Here is a 17,465-nt window from a genome sequence, read left to right on the forward strand (position 1 = left end):
ACAGGGTCTCCTGCAGGCTAAACCCTTCATCGCGGTAATGTGACAGAAAGAGCAAGCTGGACCCGTAACTTGGGGGCGGAGCGAGACGTCCAGGGGTGAATGAAGGAAGAGGGTGAGATGGTTGCCAGTGACTTTGAGCTGCTCTTCATGGGGGAGGGTCGTGTTGCCTGCAAAGGTCTTCTGCTTGGGGTTACCGGTGGTTGCCTCCAGCCACCCGGGAGACGCTGGTCCTGGTGAAAAGGAGCCTAGTATTAAAAGTAAATAAGCAACATTGCTGGAGGCCCACGGTGATCAGAAGGATGCTGGTATTTTGCAGAGATGAAATAGCGCAAGAGAGAAAGCAAATGAAAAAAAGAAAAGAGAATGAATGTGTGCACTTGTGAAAGGGAATGGAAAAAAGGCATAGAAGAGAGTGCCCCCTGCTGGTGGAAGGAAGCAACAAGCAAAAGCCTACAGCACCTGGTATTCCCAGGTGGTCTCCCATCCAAGTACTAACCAGGCCCAACTCTGCTTAGCTTCTGAGATCAGACAAGATCAAGCGTGTTCAGGGTGGTGTGGCAGTAGGCAGAGACAAGCTTCTCACTTGCTGCTTTTCTACTTTGAAGTCTGGCTGCCGGCTGCCCTTTCCAGTGCTCAGCAAGACCAGGTCCTTTTGTGCTTTCCCTTCTATTCAATTTTTTTGCTGGCTTCCTTAAAAAGTCTTGTAGACAGAAGGCCCCACTCAGAGCCGCTGAGCTCACTGATCGGCTGCAGCACTGTCGACGGAACGTCAGCTTCGCGGCCAATGCCACAGGCCGGGAGCAGAGGCGAGACTCACCGGTAGACCCGGGTAGGGTGACTAGAGCGCGGTTAGTTGCTTTCTAATAGCCTGCAGCCGGGGATTAACTTTTAATGAAAGGGAACAATCCCTTTGACTGTCTGCAGCGCGCCACACCTAGGAAGCGCACTCTCACACACAAGCCAGCATGCACACGTGCTCGCACGTGACAACACCCCCTATCTGCCCCTACAACCTCTCCGTCACCATGCGTCAGACTCTCCTGCCTGTTTTATGATTTCAGGGCCCTAGCAGGAACACCCCCCCCTCCCCAATTCCTTCCGCACCTTCCTTGCCTTCCTTGCACTGAGGTTAGCTCTTTGTCAGCCGTCTGGCTTGGTTACACAAGCTTCTTTGCAGAGAAACATGTTACTTCTGCTGGCCCTCGCTAGGCGGCCGGCATCCAAAACCTTCCCTGGGCACATGCTGAAACCCTGGCCCCTTCACGGCCCCAGGTGCTTTTAACGCCATCATTTCCGCACGGCGAGCTGCGGAGTCAATAAGCACTCCTAGCCGTGGCAAGGAGCTCGGTGTCAGGCCTGCGTGGTAGCGTACTTAGCTGCCAACTGGCTCAGAGGCCTTGGGGCTTCCATCATCTAAGTTACTTAAGGTCGGTGTCCGGCAAGGCGCCGTTCCATGCTAACCGAGCTGGGCAGTAGGGCAAAACGTCATCAAAATGGTCTACAGCACCCAGTGTTCCCAGGAGGTCTCCCAACCAAGTACTAACCAGGCCCGACCCTGCTTAGCTACCAAGATCAGACAAGATTGGGCATGTTCAGGGTGGTGTGGCAATAGGCAGAGACAAGCCTCTCACTTGCTGCTTTTCTACTTTGACGTCTGGCTGCCGGCTGCCCTTTCCAGTGCTCAGCAAGACCAGGTCCTTTTGTGCTTTCCCTTCTATTCAATTTTTTTGCTGGCTTCCTTAAAAAGTCTTGTAGACACAACACCCCACTCAGAGCCGCTGAGCTCACTGATCGGCTGCAGCGCTGTCGACGGAACGTCAGCTTCACGGCCAATGCCACAGGCCGGGAGCAGAGGCGAGACTCACCGGTAGACCCGGGTAGGGTGAGTAGAGCGCGGTTAGTTGCTTTCTAATAGCCTGCAGCCGGGGATTAACTTTTAATGAAAGGGAACAATCCTTTTGACTGTCTGCAGCGCGCCACACCTAGGAAGCGCACTCTCACACACAAGCCAGCATGCACACGTGCTCGCACGTGACAACACCCCCTATCTGCCTCTACAACCTCTCCGTCACCATGCGTCAGACTCTCCTGCCTGTTTTATGATTTCAGGGCCCTAGCAGGAATCACCCCCCCCTCCCCAATTCCTTCCGCACCTTCCTTCCCTTCCCTGCACTGAGGTTAGCTCTTTGTCAGCCGTCTGGCTTGGTTACACAAGCTTCTTTGCAGAGAAACATGTTACTTCTGCTGGCCCTCGCTAGGCGGCCGGCATCCAAAACTTTCCCTGGGAACCTGCTGAAAGCCTGGCCCCTTCACGGCCCCGGGTGCTTTTAATGCCATCATTTCCACACGGCGAGCTGCGGAGTCAATAAGCACTCCTAGCCGTGACAAGGAGCTCGGTGTCAAGCCTGCGTGAAGGCGGCGGGGTAGCGTACTTAGCTGCCAACTGGCTCAGAGGCCTTGGGGCTTCGATCATCTAAGTTACTTAAGGTCGTTGACCGGCAAGGAGCCGTTTCATGCTAGCCGAGCTGGGCAGTAGGGCAAAACGTTATCAAAATGGTCTACAGCACCCGGTGTCCCCAGGAGGTCTCCCATCCAAGTACTGTCTGAGCCCAGCCCTGCTTTGCTTCCGAGATCAGACGAGATCGGGCATATCCAAGGTGGTATGGCCAGTAAACGCTGCTCGATTCATCGCCCGGCCAGCCTTTCTCAGGATCGCTTGGTGGCGAGCAATCTGGCCGTGACGGGGCGTGCTCCGAAAGGTCCATGCAAAGGCTGTGCCGTCCCTACAGGTGTGGTTTGTTTAGCAGTGATTCACCCACCGCATCAGGTGTCTTCAAAAATGGCTCAGTGCAGGGTCTCCAGCAGGCTAAACCCTTCATCGCGGTAATGTGACAGAAAGAGCAAGCTGGACCCTTAACTTGGGGGCGGAGCGAGACGTCCAGGGGTGAATGAAGGAAGAGGGTGAGATGGTTGCCAGTGACTTTGAGCTGCTCTTCAGGGGGGAGGGTCGTGTTGCCTGCAAAGGTCTTCTGCTTGGGGTTACCGGTGGTTGCCTCCAGCCACGAGGGAGATGCTGGTCCTGGTGAAAAGGAGCCTAGTATTAAAAGTAAAGAAGCAACAATGCTAGAGGCCCACGGTGATCAGAAGGATGCTGGTATTTTGCAGAGATGAAATAGCGCAAGAGAGAAAGCAAATGAAAAAAAGAAAAGAGAATGAATGTGTGCACTTGTGAAAGGGAATGGAAAAAAGTCATAGAAGAGAGTGCCCCCTGCTGGTGGAAGGAAGGAAAAAGCAAAAGCCTACAGCACCTGGCATTCCCAGGCGGTCTCTGTTAAATGGTTAATTATGGAATTTCATTTCGAATGTTAATCGATAATCATTTTTCTGAGTTCTATGCCTCAGCCATCGTATCTAGTTGTCATGCGCTATTTGTGTGTGTATTTTTGGTTCACTACCATATGTAGAACAGGTGTCCATACGACTGGCTATAAAAGCCCATGGTACAGAAAGGGGGGGCTCTCTTGCTCTGCCCACCCCACAAGACACAGAATCTTCATGCTGAGAAGCAGATGACATGTAGGCCTGGACACATGCTGGACAAAGACATGATTTACCAGCCAGGATCCAAGGAAAGATGGGTGAATCTCAACAAATAAGCTAATTATGAACAAATGGACAATTACTTTATAACTAATTATTGTATGTACCTGCTGCAATCTGATTCTTTTTAATGGACAATCCAAGAATAAATAGATACATTTTTTTATAAGAATATCGTGATATTGATACTTTGAGAAGTCCTCAGTAGAAAAAAATAATACAGGAAGAGTATTATTTTACAATGGTGAGCCAGCCAGTCCTGTTTTTTTGTTTTTTAAATTAAGTAAGTGAATTTCTTCCGTGAACAAGGGGGGAGTCCTGACGAGCTGAACAGCTGTTGTTCACGTGTCAGTAAATTCACTAGTTTGTCACGAGAAGCAGAAAGGACCTACAGACTGAGGAAAGACAGGAAGCAGAGGTACTAACAAGGAACAGAATCACACAGGAAAAGAATCAGACAAACTGAAGACAGGACGTACTGATAAAGAGAAGCCAAGGAATCTTAAGGTAAGCAAAATATGGATATAATTTCTTCTTTTGCTAAACAAAGTAATATTAATTTCAAAGGTAATGTAGTAGATGACATAGAAGTTTTGTGGCTCAGTTTATACAAAGAATGTGAATTGCAGAATTTACAGTTAACTTCTAAATTGGTAAATAGAGACAAACAGAAATTGAGAAATATTCTACATTTGGTAGATTTTTTTCATAGTCTTGTGTTAGAGATTTCTAAGCAGGAAAATAGTGTAGAAGTGTCAGACGGTGATACTGATTCTGACTGTAATGTGGAAAATGAACAAGAAGTAAGACACGTATATGTAACTGAAGTTGACCTTGGGTCTGACCAAGAGACGGACATACAGAAACCTGACATGGGAGGAGACATGACTGACATACGAGAAACCGACATACTAGGTGATGTGGGAGGAGACGTGAGTGACGTAGGAGGAACGGACGTACAAGAGCCACTAAAAATATCAGAGAATTCTGGAATTACCCAGGCTCAACTCCAAATTAAAATGAGGAAAAACTTGCTGAAATTATACAAAATCATGCCAAAATATGATGTCAAAATCCATGCCTGTAGAAATTCAGAGACATTTGAGAGCTTCTCTGATAAGTTTGATTTATCCAATGAGGAGAGGAATCAATTATTTAAAATATTTATTCCTGTGACATTGTCCAGACGTTTACATTTAATGCCCTGTGAAAATGACTCTCCTAATGGATGGGAAAATGATTCGGACAGATTAAGATATTTGGTTTATTATGTCACAAAGGATTTTCCCAACATAGAAGATCTGCAGAAACTAAGGATTGGTAGGAAGGAATGTACATATACATTCATGTCCATATTTGAGCGGTTGTACAAAGCTCTCATCAAAAATGGAAAAGTACAACATATGATAACAACGTTTGTACAAAAATTCAAATTCCTAAATTCAGTTTCCCAAGTTATGGCATCACAAAAAAATTCATTATTTGAATGTGCGCAGATGCTGGATTTTGTTAGAAAACATGAGAATCGTGAAAAGAAAATAAATCAAGCTAAATTTATAAAACCAGGAAAGGTAAAATCTTACCAAAAGCCAATATCAAACTCTCCTAGACTGAGTCATCCCCATAGTGAACTCTATCAAATACGCCGAAGATTGCATATATGTTATAAGCCATATTAGCCAGTGCAAAGATCCATCTCTCCACAGAATGAGTTAATTCTCAGTCAGAACTGTGATTCTCTAAAAAGGAAAATGGCTGAAACTGATGGACAGAGACAGGTGAGACGACCAACTCACAGTGACGTCATGGAATGTGGACAGAAGAACAGGCAGTTCTCTGAGGTTTTGTAGGATAGAAAAATGTCTTTCCTAAATAGGGCGTTCCTGGAGATATTTGAGAGAGACAGAAGATTTGGTTTAGGGAGTGGCTAAGGAAAAACTGTAATTATAATGTTGTATCAAAATGTAATACAATGTCTCAATATTTATTTATAATCTTATACAGTAAAATTGTAGTTACATAGTTTCTAATAGTTCATATATATATATATATATATATATATATATATATATATATATACACTTGTCTAAGTAGAGATTGCACATAATTGTATTTATATATACGTTTATAAAATATATATATATATATATATAATAATTAATAAATTAGAACTTCATATATATAAATTTAAGTAGCAATATTTTGAATTACATTAGAACCAACCAATATATGTATAAGATATTTAAATAATTCTGTTTCTGTATGAATTTGATATTTAATTTTATTTTCTTATATTTCCTTAGAGTTTTCATTCCAAAGCAGGATTTGATCAAAGAACTCTAAAATGGATTTATTTCTTTATTCACACATGACGTGTGACAGCTGCAGCCTTTGAACTTTGAGCTAATAGTATAGGATCCCATTCATTCTATTTTCAACTGATGTAACTTAAGACCGGGCAGCCAGTGAAAAAAGAATCTAAGACAAGAGTTTTTTCAAGTGTCTGAAATTCCAGTGACTTACTCTCATATTATATAATATGTACTTGGGGAATATTCAAAGAAATATAAAGATATTCAATTGATATGGCAATGCGCATTAATAAATTGGGATACAACAATTTTGGATTAAATATATATATATATATATATATATAAAACTTCATATGTGGAATGTTTGAGTTGAACAGATCTGTGAATGTCAGAGTGAAGGTGACAGATGAGTAAATCAGCAGCTGCTAAGTGTGATTGATGTGACAGAGGCCTCGTATGTTTGTATGTTTGAAAAAAAAATGTTTCTTTATGTGAAGGTACAAAAATATATTTAATTCTGAGGAAATTATAATACATAATTAGGTATTATCTACATATATATTTCTATATTTCTTTCATAATTATTATTTCTTGATTTAACTAATAGTGGATAAGGGCAACCACACATCAAAATGGTTTACAAAGCAAATTTATATTTAGAATAATTTTCCACATGATAATATTCTTGAATAACTATAATATTACTTTAATGGTTACCTAAATAGGTACACACCTCTCTTTAGTCAAATCTATGCTACTCATCGATATGAAATTTATGCACAATATTTCTAGAAGAATAATTATTTTTAATTTGGTTCTGATATGTACATAAATTTTATAAAATAATATTTTTGGTATTAAGGGGGAAAATGTGTTTTTGATCCTGATTACATAATCACTTTTGATCAATACTTATTTTCCACACATTTTAATAAAGAAGAAATAATAATAAGGTACTATGGTATAATTAAGAAGGGTATTACATGCAAAGTTGCATAATTTAATATTTTTTGGTGGTACAAGGTTATGACAAATATGAAATCATCCAGATAATGGAGATATAAGGGTATTTTTTATGGAGAATATAATTACTCTGCATTTGTCATTAAAATTTAAAGGCCTTATTTTTATTTTTATACTTATTTTTACTCTTAATTTTATTTTTCATTTTTAAAATTTATTCTTACTTTATACTTCTTATTTTTCTATTTTTCCATTTTTTAATTCTCATTTGATTTTATTTGAGTTCAATATCTCAATTGAGAAAACACATTAATATTTAATAAAGTAATGTCTAATACAAGAGTATTGCTTCATTAAATATATATTGCTAAGGAAAAAAATGTTTACATTTTCTGAGTAAACACAACAATTCATTCATTCATTTATTCATTCATTCATTCATTCATACATTCATATATTTATTCATTTTGGTTCAGGAGTATACATTCTTTGATATTATTGGTTTAATAAAGATATAAAAACTTGTTTTTTCAAAATACACTGACACCTATGGGTTGGAAAAGGTAATTACACCTATGACATAAAAATGTTCTATCATATGGAGAACTTGATTGATAATGAATTATTATCTATTATTGTTTATTATTCCAAACATAATTTATTTTAATATTTTGATAATAATTAGATGGATATTACTGATTGCTATGGTACGCTGTGATATTATAGGTTAGGAAAAACTACCAGATTTGGTATCAGATTAGGGAATGAAGACTTCAATCAAGATATCGCAATTATGATTTCTATCTTAATAAAGACTTTTAATTTTTATAAATCAAAGAGATTCTCAAAAGTTACAAGAAGAAGCAACTGATATCCGGACGTCTCAGAAGGTAACAGGTGTGAATGCTGAGTGTTATAATAGACTGTGTCCATTACATACAATACAATTCACACCACTGATCACCAGGACGGCAGAGGACGATGATCCTATATGTACTGTGTTGTGTTCAAGTTTCATCACGTTCCAGTGGTTTCTTATCACCTGCAACGCTTCAATGAAAGCTGGTGAACAGGTAATACCTGGCATATGTGTCCTGTATATAAAGGACTGAGTACTGTTTATGGTGCTATATAAAGCAGGAAAGTGTCAAGTTAACCCTTGCTTTACTGACCAAAGACGTCACATCTGTTCCAAAAGTGACACGAGACCAGTGCGGACACACGGAAGATTCCAAAGACGATCCAACGTAAGTCCAGGTGACACTGCACAGATATTAAAGCTACATTTCATCCATGGACTTTGTTTTCTTATCAACTGACACACATGATCTTTCTAATAAAGAGTACAGTTTATGGACTGAACAATAATGAACACAATTATGGACTGTACAATATCTACATGCTGTAATTTATTTCAAAGGAGTTTTCATCTAAAGACTGTGTTATAAAAGAACCAAGAAGAAGACGAGACGACGACCCGATGACAACAGATGATGACGATTGAACCCGCGATTGCTTCAATTTAGATATAGGGAAGTATAATTATACATATTAAATGAATATTAGTCACGGCTTACCATAACATGAATTCACATCATTATATAGCAATAATCCGATATTGATACTATTATTACTATTATTATTATTATGGAAATTTAATGATATTGCCAAGGAAGAAGGAAAGAAAAAATGATTGATGAATGTATCTTCTTTTGAGATTTTTCAGTTAAAGTCCTTTTATTCTCAAAAAAGGGGGAAATGTTAAATGGTTAATTATGGAAATTCATTTGGAATGTTAATCGATAATTATTTTTCTGAGTTCTATGCCTCAGCCATCGTGTCTAGTTGACATGCGCTATTTGTGTGTGTATTTTTGGTTCACTACCATATGTAGAACAGGTATCCATACGACTGGCTATAAAAGCCCATGGTACAGAAAGGGGGGGGCTCTCTTGCTCTGCCCACCCCACAAGACACAGAATCTTCATGCTGAGAAGCAGATGACATGTAGGCCTGGACACATGCTGGACAAACACATGATTTACCAGCCAGGATCCAAGGAAAGATGGGTGAATCTCAACAATTAAGCTAATTATGGACAAATGGACAATTACTTTATAACTAATTAATGTATGCACCTGCTGCAATCTGATTCTTTTTAATGGACAATCCAAGAATAAATAGATACATTTTTTTATAAGAATATCGTGATATTGATATTTTTAGAAGTCCTCAGTAGAAAAAAAATAATACAGGAAGAGTATTGTTTTACAGTCTCCCATCCAAGTACTAACCAGGCCTGACCCTGCTTAGCTTCCAAGATCAGATGAGATCGGGCGTATTCAGGGTGGTGTGGCCGTAGGCAGAGACAAGCCTCTCACTTGCTGCTTTTCTACTTTGAAGTCTGGCTGCCGGCTGCCCTTTCCAGTGCTCAGCAAGACCAGGTCCTTTTGTGCTTTCCCTTCTCTTCAATTTTTTTGCTGGCTTCCTTAAAAGGTCTTGTAGACACAACGCCCCACTCAGAGCCGCTGAGCTCACTGATCGGCTGCAGCGCTGTCGATGGAACGTCAGCTTCACGGCCAATGCCACAGGCCGGGAGCAGAGGCGATACTCACCGGTAGACCCGGGTAGGGTGAGTAGAGCGCGGTTAGTTGCTTTCTAATAGCCTGCAGCCGGGGATTAACTTTTAATGAAAGGGAACAATCCCTTTGACTGTCTGCAACGCGCCACACCTAGGAAGCGCACTCTCACACACAAGCCAGCATGCACACGTGCTCGCACGTGACAACACCCCCTATCTGCCCCTACAACCTCTCCGTCACCATGCGTCAGACTCTCCTGCCTGTTTTATGATTTCAGGGCCCTAGCAGGAATCACCCCCCCCCCCAATTCCTTCCGCACCTTCCTTGCCTTCCTTGCACTGAGGTTAGCTCTTTGTCAGCCATCTGGCTTGGTTACACAAGCTTCTTTGCAGAGAAACATGTTACTTCTGCTGGCCCTCGCTAGGCGGCCGGCATCCAAAACCTTCCCTGGGCACCTGCTGAAAGCCTGGCCCCTTCACGGCCCCGGGTGCTTTTAACGCCATCATTTCAACACGGCGAGCTGTGGAGTCAATAAGCACTCCTAGCCGTCGCAAGGAGCTCGGTGTCAGGCCTGCGTGAAGGCGGCGGGGTAGCGTACTTAGCTGCCAACTGGCTCAGAGGCCTTGGGGCTTCCATCATCTAAGTTACTTATGGTCGGTGTCCGGCAAGGCGCCGTTCCATTCTAGCCGAGCTGGGCAGTAGGTAAAAATGTTATCAAAATGGTCTACAGCACCCGGTGTTCCCAGGAGGTCTCCCATCCAAGTACTGTCCGAGTCCAGCCCTGTTTTGCTTCCGAGATCAGCTGAAATCGGGCGTATCCAAGGTGGTATGGCCAGTAGAAGTTGCTCGATTCTTCGCCCGGCCAGCCTTTCTCAGGATCGCTTGGTGGCGAGCAATCTGGCCGTGACGGTGCGGGCTCCGAAGGGTCCATGCAAAGTCTGTGCCGTCCCTACAGGTGTGGTTTGTTTAGCAGTGATTCACCCGCCGCATCAGGTGTCTTTAAAAATGGCTCGGCGCAGGTTCTCCTGCAGGCTAAACCCTTCATCGCGGTAATGTGACAGAAAGAGCAAGCTGGACCCGTAACTTGGGGGCGGAGCGAGACGTCCAGGGGTGAATGAAGGAAGAGGGTGAGATGGTTGCCAGAGCCTTTGAGCTGCTCTTCAGGCGGGAGGGTCGTGTTTCCTGCAAAGGTCTTCTGCTTGGGGTTACCGGTGGTTGCCTCCAGCCACGTGGGAGACGCTGGTCCTGGTGAAAAGGAGCCTAGTATTAAAAGTAAAGAAGCAACAATGCTGGAGGCCCATGGTGATCAGAAGGATGCTGGTATTTTGCAGAGATGAAATAGCGCAAGAGAGAAAGCAAATGAAAAAAAGAAAATAGAATGAATGTGTGCACTTATTATTATTATTATTATTTATTATTATAGCGCCATTTATTCCATGGCGCTTTACATGTTATAGGGATATACATAACAAAAGCATTTACATAATCTTAACAAAACGAGTCAGCGACTGGTACAGGAGGAGCGAGGACCCTGCCCGCGAGGGCTCACAGTCTACAAGGGTTCGGTGAGGATACAGTAGGTGAGGGTAGAGCTGGTCGTGCAGTGGTGTTTATTGCAGGTTGTAGGCTTGTCGGAAGAGGTGGGTCTTCAGGTTCCTTTTGAAGGTTTCCACGGTCGGCGAGAGTCTGATATGTTGGGGTAGAGAGTTCCAGAGTAGGGGGGAAGCACGGGAGAAATCTTGTATACGATTGTGGGAGGAGGAGATAAGAGGGGAGTAGAGCAGGAGATCTTGTGAGGATCGGAGGTTGCGTGCAGGTAAGTACCGGGAGACTAGGTCACAGATGTATGGGGGAGACAGGTTGTGGATGGCTTTGTATGCCATGGTTAGAGTTTTGAACTGAATTCTCTGGGCAATGGGGAGCCAGTGAAGGGATTGACAGAGAGGAGAGGCCGGGGAATAGCGGGGGGACAGGTGACTTAGTCGAGCAGCAGAGTTTAGGATAGATTGGAGAGGTGCAAGAGTGTTGGAAGGGATGCCACGGAGCAGGAGGTTGCAGTAGTCGAGGCGGGATATGATGAGGGCATGCACTAGTGTTTTTGCAGAGTCTTTGCTGAGGAATGCACGGATCCGGGAGATGTTTTTGAGTTGGAGTCGGCAGGGGGTGGAAAGGGCTTGGATATGTGGCTTGAAGGAGAGATCAGAGTCCAGGGTTACCCCAAGGCAGCGAGCTTGTGGGACTGGGGAGAGTGAACAGCCATTGACGTTGATGGATAGGTCGGATGGGGGATGTGAATGAGAGGGTGGAAAGATGATGAACTCTGTTTTATCCATGTTGAGTTTTAGAAACCTGTCGGAGAAGAAGGATGAGATTGCGGACAGACATTGTGGGATTCTGGTTAGTAGGGAGGAGATATCGGGTCCAGAGAGGTAGATCTGTGTGTCGTCAGCATAGAGGTGATACTGAAAGCCGTGAGACTCTATGAGCTGTCCCAGGCCGAAGGTGTAGATGGAGAAGAGCAGAGGTCCTAGAACTGAACCTTGGGGGACACCGACAGATAGGGGGCGAGATGAGGAGGTGGTGCGTGAGTGGGAGATGCTGAATGTCCTGTCTGTTAAGTATGAGGAGATCCAAGATAGAGCCAAGTCCGTGATGCCAAGAGATGAGAGAATCTGGAGTAAGAGGGAATGGTCCACTGTGTCAAAGGCAGATGACAGGTCCAGAAGGAGGAGGATGGAGTAGTGTTGCTTGGATTTGGCATTTAGTAGGTCATTGGTGACTTTGGTCAGGGCAGTTTCAGTCGAGTGATGCGGTCGGAAGCCAGATTGTAGACGGTCGAAGAGGGAGCAGGAGGAGAGGTGGGAGGACAGTTCAAGGTGGACATGTTGTTCTAGAAGTTTTGAGGCAAAGGGGAGGAGTGATATGGGGCGGTAGCTGGTCAGAGAGGAAGGGTCAAGGAAGGGCTTTTTGAGGATGGGTGTGATTGCGGCATGTTTGAAACATGAGGGGAAGACTCCGGTTGTTAGTGATAGATTGAAGAGGTGGGTTAGGGTTGGGATGAAGACTGTGGTGAGGTTAGTGATGAGGTGGGATGGGATTGGGTCAAGTTCGCAGGTGGTGAGGTGTGATTTGGAGAGTAAAGAGGAGACTTGACCTTCTGTAATGGTGGAGAAGTGGGGTTTGGAGGAGGAGGGTTGAGTAGATATGAGGAGGGGTTGCGTGGACTTTAGGCCAAAGTTTTGTCTGATGGTGTCAATCTTCTGTTTGAAGAATGAGGCAAAGTCGTCGGCTGAGATGAGAGAAGAGGGAGGAGGTGCTGGGGGACGAAGGAGAGAGTTGAAAGTGTTAAATAGCTGTTTAGGGTTGTGAGATAGGGAGGATATGAGAGATGAGAAGTAGGTTTGTTTTGCTGTAGTGAGTGCGGACTTGAAATTAGTGAGGGATTGCTTGAATGCGATGAAGTGCTCGATGGAGTGAGACCTTTTCCATCTCCGCTCCGCAACCCTGGAGGCCCGGCGCAGTTCTTTGGTAAGTTTAGTGTGCCAGGGTTGCCTGTTGAATGTGCGAGGTGTGGTGTGTGTGAGAGGGGCGATCGAGTCTAGAGCTGCAGCTATTGTGGTGTTATATGAAGCAGCAGCAACGTCTGCATCGTGTAAGGAATTTATGTCTGTGAGAGGAAGGAGGGATTCGGAGAGAGAGTGTAGGTCAAGGTGTTTGAGATTTCTGCGAGGGTGTGTGAGTTTGTGGAGTGGGGATTGTGCACCCGGAGAGGAGAGGGTAGAGAATGTGAGGAGGTTATTGTCAGAGAGAGGGAGTGGTGAGTTAGAGAGGTTAGATAGGGAACAGAGGCAGGTGAAGATGAGGTCCAGTGTGTGGCCATCTTTGTGGGTGGGTGTGGAAGACCATTGAGTGAGTCCAAAGGAGGAAGTGAGGGATAGGAGCTTAGAGACAGACGAGTGGGGAGTGTCAATGGGGATGTTGAAGTCACCCATTATGATAGTGGGGATGTCAGTGGAAAGGAAGTGAAGCAGCCAGGTAGTGAAATGGTCTAAGAAGGTGGTGGCTTGCCCTGGGGGTCGGTAAACGACGGCCAGTTGGAGGTTGGAGGGGGAATAGATGCGCACACAGTGCACCTCAAAAGAGGGGAGTGTAACGGAGGGTGGCAGTGGGATTTTGGTGAAAGCGCAGAGTTCTGATAGGAGGAAACCTACGCCTCCACCATGTTTGCCATTGGGGCGGGGGGTGTGGGAAATGTGGAATCCGCCATATGAAAGGGCAGCTGGTGAGGCTGTGTCAGAGGGGGTGAGCCAGGTTTCGGTGATGGCGAGGAAGGAGAGTTTGTTTGTAATGAAAAGATCGTGGATGAAGGAAAGTTTGTTGCAGACAGAGCGAGCGTTCCAGAGAGCTCCTGTTAGTATAGCTGAGGAGGTGGGTATTAGTTGGATGGGTATGAGGTTAGAAGGGTTGCGACAGTTTGAGGAAGGTCGTGGATAGGAGGTAGAAGTGACTGTGGGGATATGGCGAGGAGGACCAGGATTTGGAGAGATATCTCCAGCAGTGAGGAGGAGCAGAGAAAGTGTTAGCAGGTGGGAGGAAGAGAGAGCATGAGGTGGCTGTCTGTGTTTGGAGATCCAGGATTGAATGTTGAGGAATAATTTGGAGGAGGAGGTGAGATGAATGGGGAGAATAGAGGGAGAGATGAAGAGTTTCTTACTTGGTGTAGGGATTTGAGGGGTTATTAGAAAGTGGAGGACTATAGAGGAAAAAGTGAGAGCTAACAGAAACATAGTTAGTAGAGAGTAAGTGGTCAAAGTGTTGGTTACCTGACTCCTGCTCTGACTAACGGCCTCTGAAAGGGAATGGAAAAAAGGCATAGAAGAGAGTGCCCCCTGCTGGTGGAAGGAAGGAAAAAGCAAAAGCCTACAGCACCTGGTATTCCCAGGCAGTCTCCCATCCAAAGTACTAACCAGGCCCAACCCTGCTTAGCTTCCAAGATCAGACAAGATCGGGCGTGTTCAGGGTGGCTTGGCCATAGGCAGAGACAAGCCTCTCACTTGCTGCTTTTCTACTTTGACGTCTGGCTGCCGGCTGCCCTTTCCAGTGCTCAGCAAGACCAGGTCCTTTTGTGCTTTCCCTTCTCTTCAATTTTTTTGCTGGCTTCCTTAAAAGGTCTTGTAGACAGAAGGCCCCACTCAGAGCCGCTGAGCTCACTGATCGGCTGCAGCGCTGTCGACGGAACGTCAGCTTCACGGCCAATGCCACAGGCCGGGAGCAGAGGCGAGACTCACCGGTAGACCCGGGTAGGGTGAGTAGAGCCCGGTTACTTGCTTTCTAATAGCCTGCAGCCGGGGATTAACTTTTAATGAAAGGGAACAATCCCTTTGACTGTCTGCAGCGCGTCACACCTAGGAAGCGCACTCTCACACACAAGCCAGCATGCACACGTGCTCGCACGTGACAACACCCCCTATCTGCCTCTAAAACCTCTCCGTCACCATGCGTCAGACTCTCCTGCCTGTTTTATGATTTCAGGGCCCTAGCAGGAATCACCCCCCCCTCCCCAATTCCTTCCGCACCTTCCTTGCCTTCCTTGCACTGAGGTTAGCTCTTTGTCAGCCATCTGGCTTGGTTACACAAGCTTCTTTGCAGAGAAACATGTTACTTCTGCTGGCCCTCGCTAGGCGGCCGGCATCCAAAACCTTCCTTGGGCACCTGCTGAAAGCCTGGCCCCTTCACAGCCCCGGGTGCTTTTAACGCCATCATTTCCACACGGCGAGCTGCGGAGTCAATAAGCACTCCTAGCCATGGCAAGGAGCTCGGTGTCAGGCCTGCGTGAAAGCGGCGGGGTAGCGTACTTAGCTGCCAACTGGCTCAGAGGCCTTGGGGCTTCCATCATCTAAGTTACTTAAGGTCGGTGTCCGGCAAGGCGCTGTTCCATGCTAGCCGAGCTGGGCAGTAGGGTAAAACGTCATCAAAATGGTCTACACCACCCAGTGTTCCCAGGAGGTCTCCAATCCAAGTACTGTCTGAGCTCAGCCCTGCTTTGCTTCCAAGATCAGACAAGATCAGGCGTATCCACGGTGGTATGGCCAGTAGACGCTGCTCGATCCATCGCCCGGCCAGCCTTTCTCAGGATCGCTTGGTGGCGAGCAATCTGGCCGTGACGGGGCGGGCTCCGAAGGGTCCATGCAAAGGCTGTGCCGTCCCTACAGGTGTGGTTTGTTTAGCAGTGATTCACCCGCCGCATCAGGTGTCTTCAAAAATGGCTCGGCGCAGGGTCTCCTGCAGGCTAAACCCTTCATCGCGGTAATGTGACAGAAAGAGCAAGCTGGACCCGTAACTTGGGGGCGGAGCGAGACGTCCAGGGGTGAATGAAGGAAGAGGGTGAGATGGTTGCCAGTGACTTTGAGCTGCTCTTCAGTGGGGAGGGTAGTGTTGCCTGCAAAGGTCTTCTGCTTGGGGTTACCGGTTGTTGCCTCCAGCCACGCGGGAGACGCTGGTGCTAGTATTAAAAGTAAAGAAGCAACAATGCTGGAGGCCCATGGTGATCAGAAGGATGCTGGTATTTTGCAGAGATGAAATAGCGCAAGAGAGAAAGCAAATGAAAAAAAGAAAAGAGAATGAATGTGTGCACTTGTGAAAGGGAATGGAAAAAAGGCAAAGAAGAGAGTACCCCCTGCTGGTGGAAGGAAAGAAAAAGCAAAAGCCTACAGCACCTGGTATTCCCAAGCAGTCTCCCATCCAAGTACTAACCAGGCCCAACACTGCTTAGCTTCCAAGATCAGATGAGATCAGGCTTGTTCAGGGTGGTGTGGCCGTAGGCAGAGACAAGCCTCTCACTTGCTGCTTTTCTACTTTGAAGTCTGGCTGCCGGATGCCCTTTCCAGTGTTCAGCAAGACCAGGTCCTTTTGTGCTTTCCCTTCTCTTCAATTTTTTGCTGGCTTCCTTAAAAGGTCTTGAAGACACAACGCCCCACTCAGAGCCGCTGAGCTCACTGATCGGCTGCAGCGCTGTCGACGGAACGTCAGCTTCACGGCCAATGCCACAGGCCGGAAGCAGAGGCGAGACTCACCGGTAGACCCGGGTAGGGTGAGTAGAGCGCGGTTAGTTGCTTTCTAATCGCCTGCAGCCGGGGATAAACTTTTAATGAAAGGGAACAATCCCTTTGACTGTCTGCAGCGCGCCACACCTAGGAAGCGCACTCTCACACACAAGCCAGCATGCACACTTGCTCGCACGTGACAACACCCCCTATCTGCCCCTACAAACTCTCCGTCACCATGCGTCAGACTCTCCTGCCTGTTTTATGATTTCAGGGCCCTAGCAGGAATCACCCCCCCCCCTCCCCAATTCCTTCCTTGCCTTCATAGAATCATAGAATCTTAGAATCATAGAATGGTAGAGTTGGAAGGGACCTCCTGGGTCATCTGGTCCAACCCCCTGCTCAAAGCAGGATTCACAAGATCATCTCAGACAGATGTCTGTCCAGCGTCTGTTTGAAGACGTCCATTGAAGGGGAACTCACCACCTCTCGTGGCAGCCTGTTCCACTCATTAATCACCCTAACTGTCAAAAAGTTTTTTCTAATATCTAATCTGTGTCTCCTCCCATTTAGTTTCATCCCATTGCTTCTAGTCTTTCCTTGTGCAAATGAGAATAAAGATCATCCTTCTACAATGTGACAGCCCTTGACATATTTGTAGACAGCTATTAAGTCTCCTCTCAGTCTTCTTTTTTGCAAGCTAAACATTCCCAAATCCTGCAACCGTTCCTCATAGGACATGGTTTGCAGACCAGTCACCATTCTGGTCGCTCTTCTCTGAACTTGCTCCAGTTTGTCTATGTCTTTTTTAAAATGTGGTGCCCAAAACTGTACACAGTATTCCAGATGAGGTCTGACCAAAGAGGAGTAAAGACCGATAATGACTTCACGTGATCTAGACTGTATGCTTCTGTTAATACATCCCAGAATTGTATTTCCCTTTTTTGCTGCTGCATCACACTGTT

The 17,465-nt window shown here is 45.6% G+C and overlaps 2 non-coding genes and 4 pseudogenes across 2 annotated transcripts; all 6 read right to left on the bottom strand.

The window, feature by feature from the left end:
- Window positions 1-447: 447 nt before the first annotated feature.
- LOC141266741 (5S ribosomal RNA) lies at window positions 448-566 on the bottom strand. The gene has a single exon (XR_012320767.1). It is a non-coding gene; the product is annotated as a 5S ribosomal RNA (ribosomal RNA).
- A 929-nt stretch (window positions 567-1,495) lies between these two features.
- On the bottom strand, window positions 1,496-1,614 carry LOC141268282 (5S ribosomal RNA; annotated as a pseudogene).
- Window positions 1,615-2,555: 941 nt separating this feature from the next.
- Window positions 2,556-2,675, bottom strand: LOC141268722 (5S ribosomal RNA; annotated as a pseudogene).
- Window positions 2,676-10,178: 7,503 nt separating this feature from the next.
- Window positions 10,179-10,298, bottom strand: LOC141268798 (5S ribosomal RNA; annotated as a pseudogene).
- A 4,076-nt stretch (window positions 10,299-14,374) lies between these two features.
- Window positions 14,375-14,494, bottom strand: LOC141267814 (5S ribosomal RNA; annotated as a pseudogene).
- A 1,667-nt stretch (window positions 14,495-16,161) lies between these two features.
- LOC141267139 (5S ribosomal RNA) lies at window positions 16,162-16,280 on the bottom strand. The gene has a single exon (XR_012321153.1). It is a non-coding gene; the product is annotated as a 5S ribosomal RNA (ribosomal RNA).
- Between the last annotated feature and the right edge of the window lie 1,185 nt (window positions 16,281-17,465).

The sequence above is a fragment of the Phyllobates terribilis genome, unplaced genomic scaffold, assembly GCF_046119375.1.
Source record: "Phyllobates terribilis strain yellow unplaced genomic scaffold, ASM4611937v1 Scaffold_4__5_contigs__length_816908805, whole genome shotgun sequence".
NCBI lineage: Eukaryota > Metazoa > Chordata > Amphibia > Anura > Dendrobatidae > Phyllobates > Phyllobates terribilis.